Here is a 15,747-nt window from a genome sequence, read left to right on the forward strand (position 1 = left end):
ATGAATTCCACTCATTTATCATCAAAACATGGTAAACAAGAGCAACACAGAAAATCAATGGTTCAGTCAGATTAAGAACTGAATCTAATGCTTTAAATAACAACGACGTTAATGAAGAATAATATTTATTATTAAATAATTAATTTAATTATGGCCTTCTTTTGCCATTATAATTATTGTTTGGTATTACTGTTTAAAATATGAATATTCTTCACGGAAGTGAATATATGTTTGAGAAAGCCTACAAACAGAGATTTTGTGGGAGGGCCAATTCACAGGCAAATGTTGGTTTAGATACAATTCAGCAATTTATTGCATTACTGTCAGTACGACTTTTACTTCTTATTTCAGCCTGACGTTTATTCAACAATTGCTAACTAGAGAACACGTAAAATAATGAGCAGATCTTTCTATTTAAGTAAGTTTTTTTTCACGGTCTCGTCCAACTTTTGTGATTTACTTTCGACTTCCTTGTAAGAAGTACAGGAACTATTATAATTTCAAAAATTTAGGGTTTCAAATTTCAACGAAAGTAACCATTTTGACCGCATCTCCAATCCATTAAACGCTTTTCATTTTCATGGCGTTATAAGGTATTTCTCCCGCCTTCTTAGCATGCCTTCGTGGTGTAGTGGTCAGCACGCTCGACGCGAAATCGAGAGGTCCGTGGTTCGAGTCACGGCGAGGGCATTGCTCATTTTTCATCTTTCCTGCCTCCATATAACCTAATGACTCTACAACATCTATACACACGGACTGAATAAAGGAGTCTTTTCCTCCCTCAAAAAATTGTAACATGGATTCAAAAGAGATTTTTTTTGTGACGTCTGTACGTACATGTGTACGCATGTATGTATCTTGCATAACATAAAAACGAGTAACCGTCGATCGTTAAAACTTTATATATGAGATTGCTATAGCATTTAGTTATGTACCTTTATATAGCGGATTGAAAGTTTTAATTAAATTTACATGTACTCAATTTGGTAATTCCTTATGTGGTGAAGAAATGGAATAGGAACACACAGACATATACACATAGGAACAAAAAAATTTTCAATTAAGTTTCGACATTTCCTTTTTGATTTATATATATTTTGTTGCGTTATTTTCTGACACCAGTTGTTACGTTATTTTCTTCCTTCACGTTCGTACGAGGTTTATGCGGATTTGAAGTGAATAACGACGACACTTGATGAAGTATCGAAACACATATTATTTACTAATATTAATCAGGACAGCTCCAAAACACTTTTACAGTCGTCGAAGATCTACAATAAATACGCAGGAACAATCAGCGACACAGCCTTCACACTGTCAGGCAATAACGGAGGAGACAGCTTCACTGCAAAGCACCAGAGTACAGCTCCCGACTCTGCTCGGTCGTTTCGGTCGTTTATGTATTTTTGCGTTACCGAGAAGTTAGAACTAAACTGATTGAATAAAAATATGAACCTCTAATCAAATTTGAGGAAAAAAGTTTAAATGAAGTGCAAGAATTAAATGTATATAACTTAATACGCCGTACAAGGAAGTCATGTGGCGTCCGAATCAGATATTTTATTGTTGATTTTTTAATAAATTTTCTTATTTCGGAAAGTGTACTTAACTATCTGTCCTTGATATATATACGTTATAAGACTATAATTGTTATGAAACGTTAATCAGAAAATTTCACATTTAAAACTAGGCATGTAAGCAAGTTTGATTTTTATATGGATTTTTTATAAAACTTTATCGATTTCAGGGAAATCATGCGCAAATCTGTCTTCTTCAAGTACAAAATTTTTATTCTTCTAAAGAAGAGAAATCTGTGCTTGGAATCGGTAGAGGTTTAGTCAAAATGACTATCAATCCGTGCTTGTTTGATGCCCAAATTTAAATTTACATTTGCGTTACTCTGTTCTAATTTATTTATTTAAGTTTGAAACTATTTAAGCTTGTAGCATTTTCTGAATTTGGATTTCTTTGGTCAAGTTAATTACGCTGAAGCTATAACGCAAACCATCATGTCTAAAGAATGGTAAAGGAATTTTTTAATGTACAGTAAGACCCCGCTTAACGCTGTTTCGTTTAGCGCTGTTTCGGTTTAGCGCTCTTTTATTTCAACCCGGGGATTCCTCGAAATCTCTCGCAGCATACGGGGATTCCCCGAAATATTATGCAGCGATAGGTTTCAAATACATATCCGAAAGAGTGTACTTGTATTTCTTGTTTGGTGCGGTATTGTACAGACATATTTTGAAGGGGTAAATGTGGAAGATGTCGAAGAAATAATTCAAGAAGCAGCGGCTAGTCTTTCTAATGATGAGCTCAAGGAATTAACTGAACAAGAAGAAAACAAAAATGTTGACAGCAGTGATTCAGAAGAAGAGCAAAAAGAACTTTCGATGGCGTTTGTAAAAAGGAGTTTGTCTACCATAACTAAAATAATGGATCAATTCATTGAAAATGATCCGAATTTTGACAGGAGCTCAAAAGTAAGGCGTGGTGTTAGAGATGCTCTATCCGTTTATGAAGAACTTTTAAGAGAACAACGCAAAAGAAAAAGGCAAACAACATTAGATGCTTTTGTCACAAAAAGGCAGAACGCTGAAAACGCGGAAGGCTAACTAAATATGACTGACTTAGAATTTTATTTGTTTTTTTTAAGAATATTCGTTTTGTTATTTATATTTTGTTTTTATTTTTGCAAGAAATAATAATGTGGTATTAATTTGGGCTTTAAGAAATAAATGTTTGGTTTTATTTTTATTAAAAAAACATACTTTTAAATTTAATACCTAACCAATTTCCTAGCCATCTTCCCCTAACCCCAATATTTACATGTAAAGATAGCCTCGTTTAGCGCTGTTTCGCATTACGCTCTACTTTGATGGAACGTATCCCCCGCGTTAAGCGGGGTCTTACTGTAGTCTTTTCAATATTTGATGTTATCTTTTAAATTCATCACAAATGCGGTGTGTTGTTGGACACTCAAGTAAGGATGCACTATTGGCTAAAGAAGCTGCCAATAGTGCATCCTTACTTGAGTGTCCAACAACACTTCCAACCTCGCTGCTAAAGCATTCCACATGCAAACTTCTTATAAGACAGTGAGTGGCAAACCCGTTGGAATGATGCTACAACGGGTCGACGTACACATGCAATGATCCCAAGTGTAAGCATGGATCTGCAGAGCAAAACTGGCAGCATGTCACATTTCCTAACAGGACATGGACCGTACAAAGCCTATCTGTATAGGTTTGGTCTATCTAACACAGACATCTGCGATTGTGGGAAAGTGGGCAGTCCAGACCAATATTACTTTGTGTGCCGCTTGACGGCGAAGTTCCATCTAAAAAAACCAGCACCCATGTTTCGCGCAGCGTGGTGGAATAATATTCAAAATAACAATGTTGCTCTATCGAAACTACATGCTATCACTACCTACTGCGCTGCAAAAACAAAGTAACCTGGAACAGCTCTCATCACAATCATTCCCCAAATAGCTAAATCACTGTTTCAGCTCCTGTAATATAAGTATTTATTTTTTTATATATATACATATACATATATATATTATTTATCTTTTTTTTTACATAAATGTAGTTATTTAACCCTTTTGTTATAAAAATGTTTGTTCCATCGAATCAACTTTTTGACATATACAAATATTTGTACTCCTCCGGTGTAATACATTGTTCATAAAGTTATCTAACTTTCGTAAAATAAGTGTTCATTCCAATATTAGTAAATATGCTAACCTAACACATGAAATACCAATAACAATGTTGCATAATGACTATATATTTCTGTAATGTAAAAATATTTCTTCCACATTGATTGTCATCACTTAAATGTATCATATACCAAATGTAGCATTCATTTAATGCACTGCCAAATGCATATATGTGTATACATACAATATAATTTCACTAATATATAGTATTGATTTATGTCATAAGAGTGTTCATATGTAAAACTGTGCTTTTAAAAATTTCTTGTAACAAAAGAAAATAATATGTACTGAACAACAGGCCTTGTATGCCAATGTAACTGATTTCTGCAGAAATGACGTTCAATTCCGTGCGGCAAGAACTAGGACGGATGTCATCTTGGCGGTGTATAGTATTAGACGAAAGCTTTTTTGAAAAACGTAATTAGAAAATGAAAGGATCAATGAGTAAGAAAAAGAAAAATTAAAAAAATAAAAATTAATCAAAAATGAATCTCACAGTTTTCCGCTTAATATTAAGTGGTTTATTCTGTGCTTTCGAAGTGTAAAATGTTATTGAGATGAGTTGGAAACGATCTTTTTGTGAGGGAGATAAATTTGTTAATTACAAAAATTCTTGTAGTATAGTTTTTCGTATTTCTGGCTAATGCTGGAAAGTGATTTTTTAAAAATAAACTTAAGACTGAATGAGTCTTTTTTTACTCCCTCTCATTATATTTTACATTATGCCATAGAAGGCCTGTGGTAATAGTAATCACTTTTCTAGCTGTCAAAAGTAACGATGTTCCTCCAGGCGCTTTAGTTTTCACATTCCTTTCAATAGTTATTCGGCTGTTGGTCAAGAATTATTCTGGAGTGATTCATGTTAATTATTAAAACTTTCGTTATGAAAATCATAGTTATGAAACATTTCGAGCATATCTCGTCAGATTGAAACATTGATTGAAACATCAGATTTTTTGAAAACATTTCGAAAATTTTGAAATACTATCAAATATCCATTGCAAAACTCTCATTGTGTCTGAGAAAATATTTCATGGAAGTGAAACAAAATCGAAGGAAAAAATATGAATATGACGATTTAGTGATCTGTCTCTTCTTAATTTCGAATTTCGGTTTTAGAATGCATTTTATTAGAGTTATGATTAACGAGCAAATCTGCATTTTCTTACTGTGGATGTAGTCTTTAAAAATCTAGATACTTAACAGGCAATACCAAAGAATACAAAGACTGAAATAAAAAGTCCTTTAAAAGGAAGCTTTATTTTATTATAAAAATCTAAGCAGCTTTATGATTTTCTTAGAGGATTCTTCTAAATCGTTTCAGAAAATTCATCCAACTGTAAGCTGCCTTATTAATGCTCGACAATGCAACTAGGAACTGGTGAAGGACGCAGCCCACGGATTATGCAATCAGTATTACTAATACGACTTGGATTATGTGAAACTTAAATCATTTTACTCTTAGTTTTCACTAGAATTACCTAATGTCTTTCTCTGTTGGCAAATGCGTAGCCTCATAATTTAAATTATTTGCTTATTAGCTTATTCTAATAGTCTTTTCTATGAGGTTATAGGCTCAAAACTGCAAATGATCATCGATTTTTTAAAATGAATACACTCGCTACTAAATGAATTACCAAACTAAAAAAATTGCCACGATCAGTGGGATTAGATTCAGGAGAACGTACGAAAAATTAGCAGAAATTCAAAAATAGCTGCTCCTCAAAAATCTCATATCATTAATACAAAGCTCTAACAAAGCAATTCAGCTTGACTCAGTAAGGAACTTGAAATTAAGATATCCCTAAATATTTATTTAGAAATTCAGAAATGACCAAATAGGAAGTTTAGTCTTTCCTAGGGTGACTTTGGTAGATCTAATGTGGACGACACACTCAAACGTCACTGCAGTTTAAGTGAATCTAACAACACTACAGTCGATATGCATTAACGCTCGCCTGTTAACCGATATAGATGCAGATTGCGCGAGCAAAATCGATGTGGAAATTACATTAATAGGAAAAAGTCTTTTAAATTCTAATTCTAAACATTTATTGAAACCGAAAACAGTAGCAAACTAAGTACTTTATAGATGGAATGAATTCAATGCAGCCCCCTTTGGGATAAAGCGTAAGCCTCTGGCGATCTAGGAAGCAATAATAACCTCAATAATTCATAATAACTAATAATCTAAGAAGCAATAATTTATAACCTCAGGAAACCCGTCATCAAATACCTGCCAGATTCTCTTCCTTAGTTCACCTTTATTGTTGTAGGCAGTTTTACTAGTGATTCCTTCAGCGGCGCCTCACATGTAACAGCTGGGTGAATATGGAGACCATGTATCCCAACTGTGTTTGCTGTGATAGAGTCTTGTCAGAATACGTATGGTCTTCCTGTGAATGTTTTGGTACACTCACTTTTAAATCGTCTTAAATGAACTCTCTGTACATATGGAACAAAACTCTTACTCTTTCCCCAATGTTCAGTTCAATCTTGAGTTTTTATGGCAGCACGGCTTCCACATAGAAAACTGAATACGTCAATTGCTTCCTATTACTTAAATTAACCTTTCAATAGTAACTTGTCAACGATGACGGTGTTGCCGCTCCTGGGGCTAATGGAGTAGATTATCCCCTTCCTTTTCCATTCTTCAGACCACTCATAAAATTCCAATCTGCTTCGGGTCTACATTCTGTCATATATATATATCTTATAAGGTATTTCTCTCACCTTCTTGGCGAGCCTTCGTGGTGTGGTGGTCTGCACACTGGGCTGGTATTCCAGAGGTCTGCGGTTCGATTCCGGGCAAAGGCTTTGTTAATTTTTCATCTTACCTGCTTCCAAAAAGTACCTGATGTCTCTACAATCTTACTGATAACCAAGAATATGGAACAAAAAATATGAATCAGGAAAGTTCTTATGTTCCATGTAAATTTGCTGTTTTAATCTTACTCACATTAGGATCCTAATATTAACTCAAAGTACCTCAGACCCTTCTAGATTGAAAAGCGAACTATCGCTCCGAACATTTGAAATATGTTCGGAGAGAATTCGAACATTTGAAATAGTACATCAAAGTCTTATGAAGGTTTTAATAATCTTTAAAAGTAAAAAATACAAACCTCAGTCAAACCTCTGCCACTTGCAGGTATTTAAAACGACATGAGTTGAATTTACCCTTTAAAAGTATCGTAGCCAGAAATTGCACTATTTGGCCTAACTAAGCTGGCTCAAAATTTTGACAGGAGGTTTTTAACGTTGGCTAGCAAAGATCCGGAAAATAATTGGCAGAAATGCGCAGTAGATAGTGAAACTGCGAGCGTTTCTTCCAAAAGCTCCGTATTTAAAACATTAAAAACCCTCGCCTTAAATAGTCTTTAACATCATTCGCATCCTGTTGAGGACTAACGGAAAAAAGAAGTTATAGTACAGATGGAAATAGTAAAAACTGGTTAATTAAAATAAAATATGCTGTATAAATTATACTCGCACTCTCTGCACATAGTTATGAGATATGAAATCAGAAGTAGACAGGACAAAGTAAAAATTAAAAAATCTGATGTTGAAAATTGCATGACTTCCCTGTATGGCCTATTAAATTTATACATATTTTTCGCTGCATTTTATTTAAAATTATTTCCTCGAATTTCATTAGAGATATATTGCTCATTCAAATAATTCAGTTCTCAATTCGCGGCAAGGCAAAAATATATAAAAACTCAAAACATCTGCATAAAAAATTAAAAATTATAGAAAAAAAATAAAGCACCAAATACAATTAAAATAGTTTAAAAAAATTCTTACAATTACAATTAGAGCTTCTACGTAAAAACAAGCAATTCGGCCAGCGGGCGAGAAGTTAGATTTTTCAGCGCGCAAAACTGAAAGTTTACTTTTTAGTCCCACTCGGTAAAAAGTATCGAAGTTGCAGAAGCTGACTTTTCTACCGAGTTTCAAATGTAAACAAATGGCGGTTCGTTAGGCTTAACTCGCCACTTTTAAATTGTTGATAATTCTATAACTTTTTCATGCAGAATAACTAAAGGCATAAAACCCACATAACTCAGTCACTTTTAAAGCAAAAAATGTACAATTAACTAAAATATAAGAATAAAGGATTCGAAAATCATTAAAAAATTTCCCCTGAAGAGTCCTTGATGAGATTCGAATTGGGCTAATCTACCATTTACCGCTTTTTTGTTTTTGTATTTTTGCTTAAGTCTTTTGTCACACTTTAATTCTAATGTTTAAAATACGCCTTACTTTGATCAGCATATTACTTCCAATTAGTATTGAATTTTATTTGTAAATATTCACGTGTTTATATTGTTTATTTAAGCTTTTATATTTACACCTTTCATTGCACTGTATCTTACTTATATTAATATTGTTAACGGAACCATAGTATCTAAGCAACTTTTTGGCATATGCGCTAGGAATTTTCTTTAACTTATATATATATATATTCGTACGTCTGAAACCATTTTGCCATATATTTTGGAAAAACTGTTCTTTATTATGTTCGTAAGTACAGATGTGAAGAAAAACATCGTTCATATGGTTGAGAGAGAACATGGAAATGATATCCGAAATTTTCGCGATTACAATACTTCCTTTACGTCGTACAAGGGAGTAAAACGTTTACCGTTAGGAACTTAACAAACGTTGAAAATGTAGCTCTATTATAAGAAAAAGGATATACGGGATTCAAATCTGATCTATAACAATCTTTTACATCTATGCCGTTAGGGCGGAGCATTCCCTCTCTAAATAACAGAGGAATTCGAGACTGTGTTTAAATCAGATTACATAGTTAAAAACATTACCACCTCTTTGATCACGTGTTTAAGTCTGAATACTGAAGTTTCATTTTTTAAGATCAGGAAGTATCGGAACCTTGTTGCGGCTTTTAAGTATGTGCTGTGGAAAAATGTTTTGATTATTTTGAAAACGGAAGCATGAGTTCGAATTCTTAGCTGAAATGCGAGATTTTAGAGTCTTTTTATATCAAACAGTAAAATTTATGTTACTAAACTCGTTTAATTTACTTTTCAACATTTTTATTTTTCTGTAGTGCTGTTGTTTTGTCAATATTTTGTTTTTGTTGGATTATTAGTAGGATAGGTTATTATGATATAAAACTTAACTGCTATGAACAACTAAAATAATCCTTTCCAACACATATTCAGACAATTCAAAGTACTCTATTTAGAAAAATCATAAAAACTTTACAAGACATGTTCGAGAAAAATTGAAGAAATTAAATGACGATATTAAATGGCTACGTTTGCTTGCTTGAAGGCAACTTTATTATAAGCCGAAAGGAGCGTTAGCCCAGAAGGGCTATTAGTCTCAAAACGTGATTTTGCGTTGAATCACTATAAAGTCTGCATCATTTTTCAAACTGTTGCCACCATTATTACCACCCTGTATTATATTTAAAGAAATTAAATAATGAAGAATTTGCATAAATGTATGCATGTTTTCCACCCTGTAAAAAATCAGCAGTACCTAGAACCATCAAATTTTGAATAACTTAGTCCTTCACTCGAACATGGACACATGGAAGCCCAAATTTTGAATTTCGAATTTTTTTTTTTTTTTTTTAGTCCAAAGGGGCTTTGTCCCTGAAGGACTATTGTTTTCGTTTTGCGATTTTGTGTCGGACTCATAAACGTCGGTTCACTTTTCAAACTGTTGCCACAAAATGTTAGAGTCCTGCATTATATTTGAAGAAATTAAATAATGAAAAATCTGCATAAATGATTGTCTATTTCTCGCATTATGATAAAACAATGGTACATAGAGCCATCGAATTTTGAATGACGAAATCCTACTGCGAATATGGGCATCTGAAATCCCAAATTTGGAATTTGTTTTATTATAGATTTTATATTTTGTAAAACTTTAACGAATTTTTGATTTACAAACTCAATGCTTTAAAAGCGAGAAATGGCAACGTTATATAGAAAAAAAATACTTTTATCTCCAGCTCGCGAGACTGTGTATATCGGAAATTCTAAAGATATGCTTAATTTAACATTATTTTGCGATATTGCTCTTGAACTGAATTTTATGGTTTAAGTGCAAAGAACATGATATTTAATAAATAAAGGTAACACTCAAAACGTTAAAAAAACGCCCCTTTGGACGTAATTTAAAATCTGAAAAATTTCAGATTTTTTTTTTTTTTTTTTTTTTTTTTGTATATTTCATATTTTGTAAACTTTTAACGAATTTTTCATTAGCAAACTCAACGATTTCAAAGCGAGCAACGGCAACAGTGTACAAGAAAAAATTTTTACCTTCAGCCACGTGACTGGGTATCGGAAATTCTGAAGTATGCTGTTTTTAAATATTTTGTTGTGTACTTCAAATTTTGTAAAAACTTAACGAATTTTTGATTAACAAACTCAACGATTTGAAAATGAGCAACGGCAAGACTGTATGGAAGAAATCATTTTTATCTCCAGCCGCAAGAAAATCGGAAATTCTAAAGATAGGCTGTTTTTAAATATTTTAGCACAAAAGAACGTTAGCCGAAATGCTTTCGAAACGTGTATATGTATGTAAATGAAAAAGACGTCCCTTTGGACCTAATATAGAATCTGAAACATTTCAGGGTTTTTCTTTTTTCTTTTATTTAATTGTAATCAAATTTTACTACAGATTTATTTTATTTTATGTCCTAACGGCTAAAGCGGCAGAACACTAACACTAGCTATTTTCACCACCTAAATTTTTATAGCCGGAAATGAATTATTCGCGTTTTTATAGTTCTCGTTGGCAACGTAAATATAGCTAGTTTTGCTTTAGAAATTCCTTCACGAAGGCATTCAATCCTATTCGTAAACAGCCTTTTATACTTTGCCATAATCAAATAATCAATAATCGTTTTATGTTAGATTTTTAACAATTAAATTTCTTTTCTAAATCGGTTTTAGGCTTGTATTTCCTTACATTAAAACATCGTAAGTAAAATAAGGTATTTTTTAAAGAGAGTTTGCTTATCCGTATAATAATAAAAAAATTATCTCATCGAATGTTTCAGTATGGGCGAGATATTACGGAGTAACATTTAATTTTGCATGTTTACGTCTTCTTAAGAATATCATATATCCTCAATATCATACTCATTTACGAAATAAATTATAAGCAGAATGAGTATAAGAAAGATTGATTAACAAATCTCAAGATACAAACAAAAAAAGCATTAAGCATGAAAAACATTTACGGCCCCATATTCCATCGTTATATATTTACCGAGTAAAATGTAAAATCGTAGTGTTAGAGACAGAAAAATCAAGGATAAAAGTAATGCAAAACAAGATATAATAACGAACTCCTCCTTCGATATCATCCTATCCGGCTGATAACAGAAACTATGTTTTAAGCATAAATCAAGATTTCCTGCTAGGATGATAAAACTGTCAAGCAAATGAACTCAGAAAACAGAACATTGAACTACACAAAAATTCATGACACTGAAAAATGAAACATGCTTCAGAAAAGAGAAAATGGATTCCACAGCGATGGAATTCACCTCGTGATTTGCTTTGATATCTAAGAAACACTGAAATACTTATACAGCGAATTTCTTTGAAAAGAATGTAAAAAATAATCCTGTCTGCTCCACAAGCTTTTTTACTATGACCTTTAAGAAGGAAATATTATTTTGTAATGCATGAGAGAAATAAACCGAATGCATTTGCCTTTTGAAGGTAATTTTTGAGACTTTCTTTTGGAATGAATATAAAAATGTTTCGTGTCTCTTTATTTGCTGAAGGTATCCTTTAAGGAACCTCGAGGAAAAAATAAGCCATTACGTTTCTTTTTAAAAAAGTGCATTATCATCTCTTAATTAGAAGGTTCAAGCCTTGAGAATTATTAGTAAATGGGGGTATCCGCTAAAGTGGAGTGTTCGTTAACGTAGATTCTGCTGCATATATTTTAAATATTAGACTGTACACTTACAAATACAGCCTTGTTTTAAAGACGTCATTTCATAATTGTATATAGAATTTTTATAACTGTACCCACCCTGTCCACAAGTGCCCCTACCTCTTCCTTTTATTTTCTCAACCGTTGGTCGCAGATATACACTGGTGTGCAAAAATTAAGGACGAGACGGTTTTTTCAATATAACTTTGTACAAAGCTTTCCAAATCAACACATTTAATACCGTAAGATCCCCAATACGTAAGGACATGAGTAATGTAAGCAACACTTATTAAAGAGAAATCAGAGGGATAAAAAGAAGCTTTATTGAAAAAGTAGCATGGAGCGCAATGCGACTGAAGGCCGAAACATCCCTGTGATAGGTGTCCAGCAAGAAACATCCGGTCTTTAATAGGGGATATGATTTCCCCTGACTGCTAGGCAGGTTTCACAGCGTCTGCCCATGCTGAGAATGAGGGTGTCAATGAGTTGTTGAGGCATTGCTGTCCATTCGTCTTGCAGGGCCAATCGAAGCTCCGGAATCGTTACTGGTGGTAAGGTACGAGCTTCCAAGCGTCTGCCTAAAAAATCCCATACATGCTCGATGGGACTGAGATCCGGAGATCGTGCCGGCCAATCCGTACGTTCAATATCCTCACTCTCTAAGAGCTGTTCGGCAGCTACTGTGCGATGACATGGTGCATTGTCGTCCATGAAAAGAAACTGCGGACCCATAGCGCCTCTAAAAAGACGCACATATGGAAGAAGAATCTAGTTACAATAAAGGGTCCCGTTGACTGAACCTGCGTCGAAGATGTGAAGGTCTGTACGACTACCAAGCATGATTTGTTACGACATAATTCAATCGCTTTTAAAGCAAAAAAATACTCAATTTACTAACATATAATAATAAAAAAAACTGAACTCACCGGAGCCGAGAAACAGATAGGGTATGTATATATACTTTTGGTACAGCCGATTGGAACCCAACAGAAAGTTGCTCACCTACATGTTATAGCAGTCCTATATACAAAATTTCAACGTTCTGAGGCTACTCGTTTTTGAGTTATGCGAGATACATACATACGTACAGACGAGATACATACATACGTACGTACAGGCGTCACAAAAAAATCTCTTCTGAATCCATTTTAAACCCTTTTTAAAATCCATTTTGGGAAACAGAGTCTTTTATTCTGTCCACGCAAAAACATCGTTTAAATTAAATACGACATCAATAAAAATGGATATTTTCGTTGAAATATGATCCCCGAAAATTTTTGCGAATACAATACTTCCTTTACTTCGTACAAGGAAGTAAAAGGATACAAATATATAAAATTGGTAAATTAATTGTTGTGTAGAAGCAAAGAACAATACATGTTCATGCTTCTGTGTGAAACCACATCATTGCGATAAAGCTAATATGTGCAAAAATAGTATTGCGTGTTGGTATAAATAAGACATCTACATATTAGTGTTACGTCAAAAACGTGCTGGTATTTTTATTGAGATATATTTTTCAAGCCACAAACTATAAACTGATCGTTTTTTTGAGGGCATCTTTACGGCAGGACAAGCATGCTTCTGAATATTTCTGTCGTGGTGAATGGCAGCTGGCTTGCTTAAAGGTGTCCTTACTTATGAAGGTGTAGCGTTATGAAGGCCCTTACTATAGTTATGTTTTCACTTTGAAAAGAAGAATTGCCCATCCATCACGCTTGAAGAAGAAAATTTACTTTCTAGGTACCACCTTTCTTTCTTATTGGAACTGAAATATGAACATTATTTATTGATGGTCATAATCAATGAGGAATAAACATTATTTTCATAATGATAATTAGGTCATTCTTTAAATGGGGTAAAGTCAGCTACAAATGCAATTGAAAATTAAATAGCTTTCTAATTCTTAATTCTAGCAGTTACGGAGCTCATAAATTACTCCGAGAAAGTTAATTAACCTAGAAAAGATAATCAGTAAATCATGAAACTAGTAGAATAAAGAAATCTTAGACAAACATCGTGTTATGAGTTTTTCAGAAATTTCCTTTGGAACTCATTGCTTACGAAAAAAGTCCTTTTTTGAACAATTCACAGAAAAAAGAAAATTTGTATTTCATCATAAAAACAATTTCATCTCTAGAAATGCCCTTAAATTTTCCAAAATCTTTAAATCATTATTTTACCTTACCCTGTTACCCATTTATCATCTATTTGCTTTAGGAATTTTTATATATTATTTTTATTTTTGCAAGTGGAATAATATTTCACTGCCTTAAAGTCCTTAAGGTTCATACTAATTACTGAAATTACATATTTCAGTAACAAGGAGTTTCACGGTTTTCAGTAAAATCGTTCCTGGATGTCTTTAACCCTTTCGACTCTGCTGGTGGTGTTTGCCACCTTCATACTTAGAGGTCTCTTTATTCAGCAGTAGAGATTGTTTCACTCCTGAGAGTTTTTGTACTCTTGTTACCACCTGAGGTCTCAGCTGGTGGTTTGATTTCACGTGTTTTCCCATTCAACTGTTTAACATGAGACCAGATGGTGGCAATTTCCACGATGCCCTAATTTCTGCACCTGAAATAGGAATTTGTTAATATGTTGCAAGGGAGTCTAACCGTTATAAATAATATTTTGCAGATTTCTTTTTCCAAAAAGTCCAAGATGGAGAGGGTGAAGTTTTTCTTAATTTTTAACGTTTTATTTAAACTTAATGCACTGCTAGTTTTAATTGAAAATATATCTAAATTTAATGCATTGGTTAATCCATTGGTGATCTTCAACATGCTCATTGGTAACCAAGTGTTTTGATCGGCCCAGATGTCTTGTAATGTGATTTTAAAGCTGTATGCTTATATGTGGTAGATAATCAATAACTTGAAGCAGATTAATGCCCTCCTATTTAATTTTAATTTTTAATTATTTTAAATATAGAATTTTAAAAATATTAAATTATATTTAAAATATTAAATTTATATTTAAAATATAAATTCAATATTTTTAAAATTTTAATTTTTAAATATCCAAATTTACTCAATTGTCCCACACTGGTGTAATTTACGTTGATCTTTGTGAGCATCAGCAAATGACTGTTTTAATGAAAACGGGAGTCGATCAGTTTAATTTACAAAACCGTGTATTAAATGAAGAAAACCAATAAATTGAGTATAAACCAAAAAGCTGATCATAAAAGGCAACCTTAGATTGATTACCTATCACGAATATGCTTAACAGAAGCAGTATGCTTCATTTCAGTACTAATTTACAACTCCACCCAATGACTACCAATAGGTTAACATCAAACGACCACCAATAAGTTGACTCGGAACCGATAACTCATTGGTGTCCAATAATTGTGACGGACCTAGAGATACATATTTTTTGCTGCATTTCACTGAAACCTATTTCCTCGAATTTCGTTAGAGATACAGTTCTCTTTAATCAGTTCAGTTCTCACTTTGCTGCAAGGCAAAAATAGTATATAAAACCACATTTTCATTAAAAATCGTAAAATGCACAAAAACCTATGCCACCAAATTCAATTATGAACAGTTTAAAAAATCTTTTTTTTTTTCGATTCAAATTAAAGCAAGCAATTTGGCCAACGGGCACGAAGACAAAACTTTCGGAGCAAACAAATTTTGATTGATTAGCTAAGCCCACTGGGCAAAGAGACATTGAAGTCTGTTCACTAAATGCTTTAATTCACTATATGACTAAGAGTTTAATCGGAACGTAAGAACGATATAATTTGATCACTTTTAAAACAAAAAATGCACAATTTGACAACATATAAGAATTTAAAAAAACAAAGCTCTTCGAGTTATTTAAATTATAACTAAAATTTTTACATTTTAAACTAAATAAGTAAAAATCTTAAGAACGTACTGAATTTTGTGCATCATTACTAGTGCATCAGAACATAAATGTTACCTGAAAGAAAAAAAAATATGGCGCCATAAATAAGCTTTCTCTCAAAATAGTCCAAAAGAACTGATATAATGCAAAAAATAAGTATACAAATTTGAGAGCAACCCGAATTAAATTTCTTGCTTTTTATGTACATGATATCTTTAAATTAA

General features: G+C 32.9%; 1 non-coding gene across 1 annotated transcript; it reads left to right on the plus strand.

Moving 5' to 3' along the window:
* The first annotated feature begins 617 nt into the window (after positions 1-617).
* On the plus strand, positions 618-690 carry TRNAS-CGA (transfer RNA serine (anticodon CGA)). The gene has a single exon. It is a non-coding gene; the product is annotated as a tRNA-Ser (tRNA).
* The last annotated feature ends 15,057 nt before the right edge of the window (positions 691-15,747 follow it).

This window comes from Stegodyphus dumicola, chromosome 9 (assembly GCF_044657685.1).
Source record: "Stegodyphus dumicola isolate Sdum_Otavi_A_Nest chromosome 9, ASM4465768v1".
NCBI lineage: Eukaryota > Metazoa > Arthropoda > Arachnida > Araneae > Eresidae > Stegodyphus > Stegodyphus dumicola.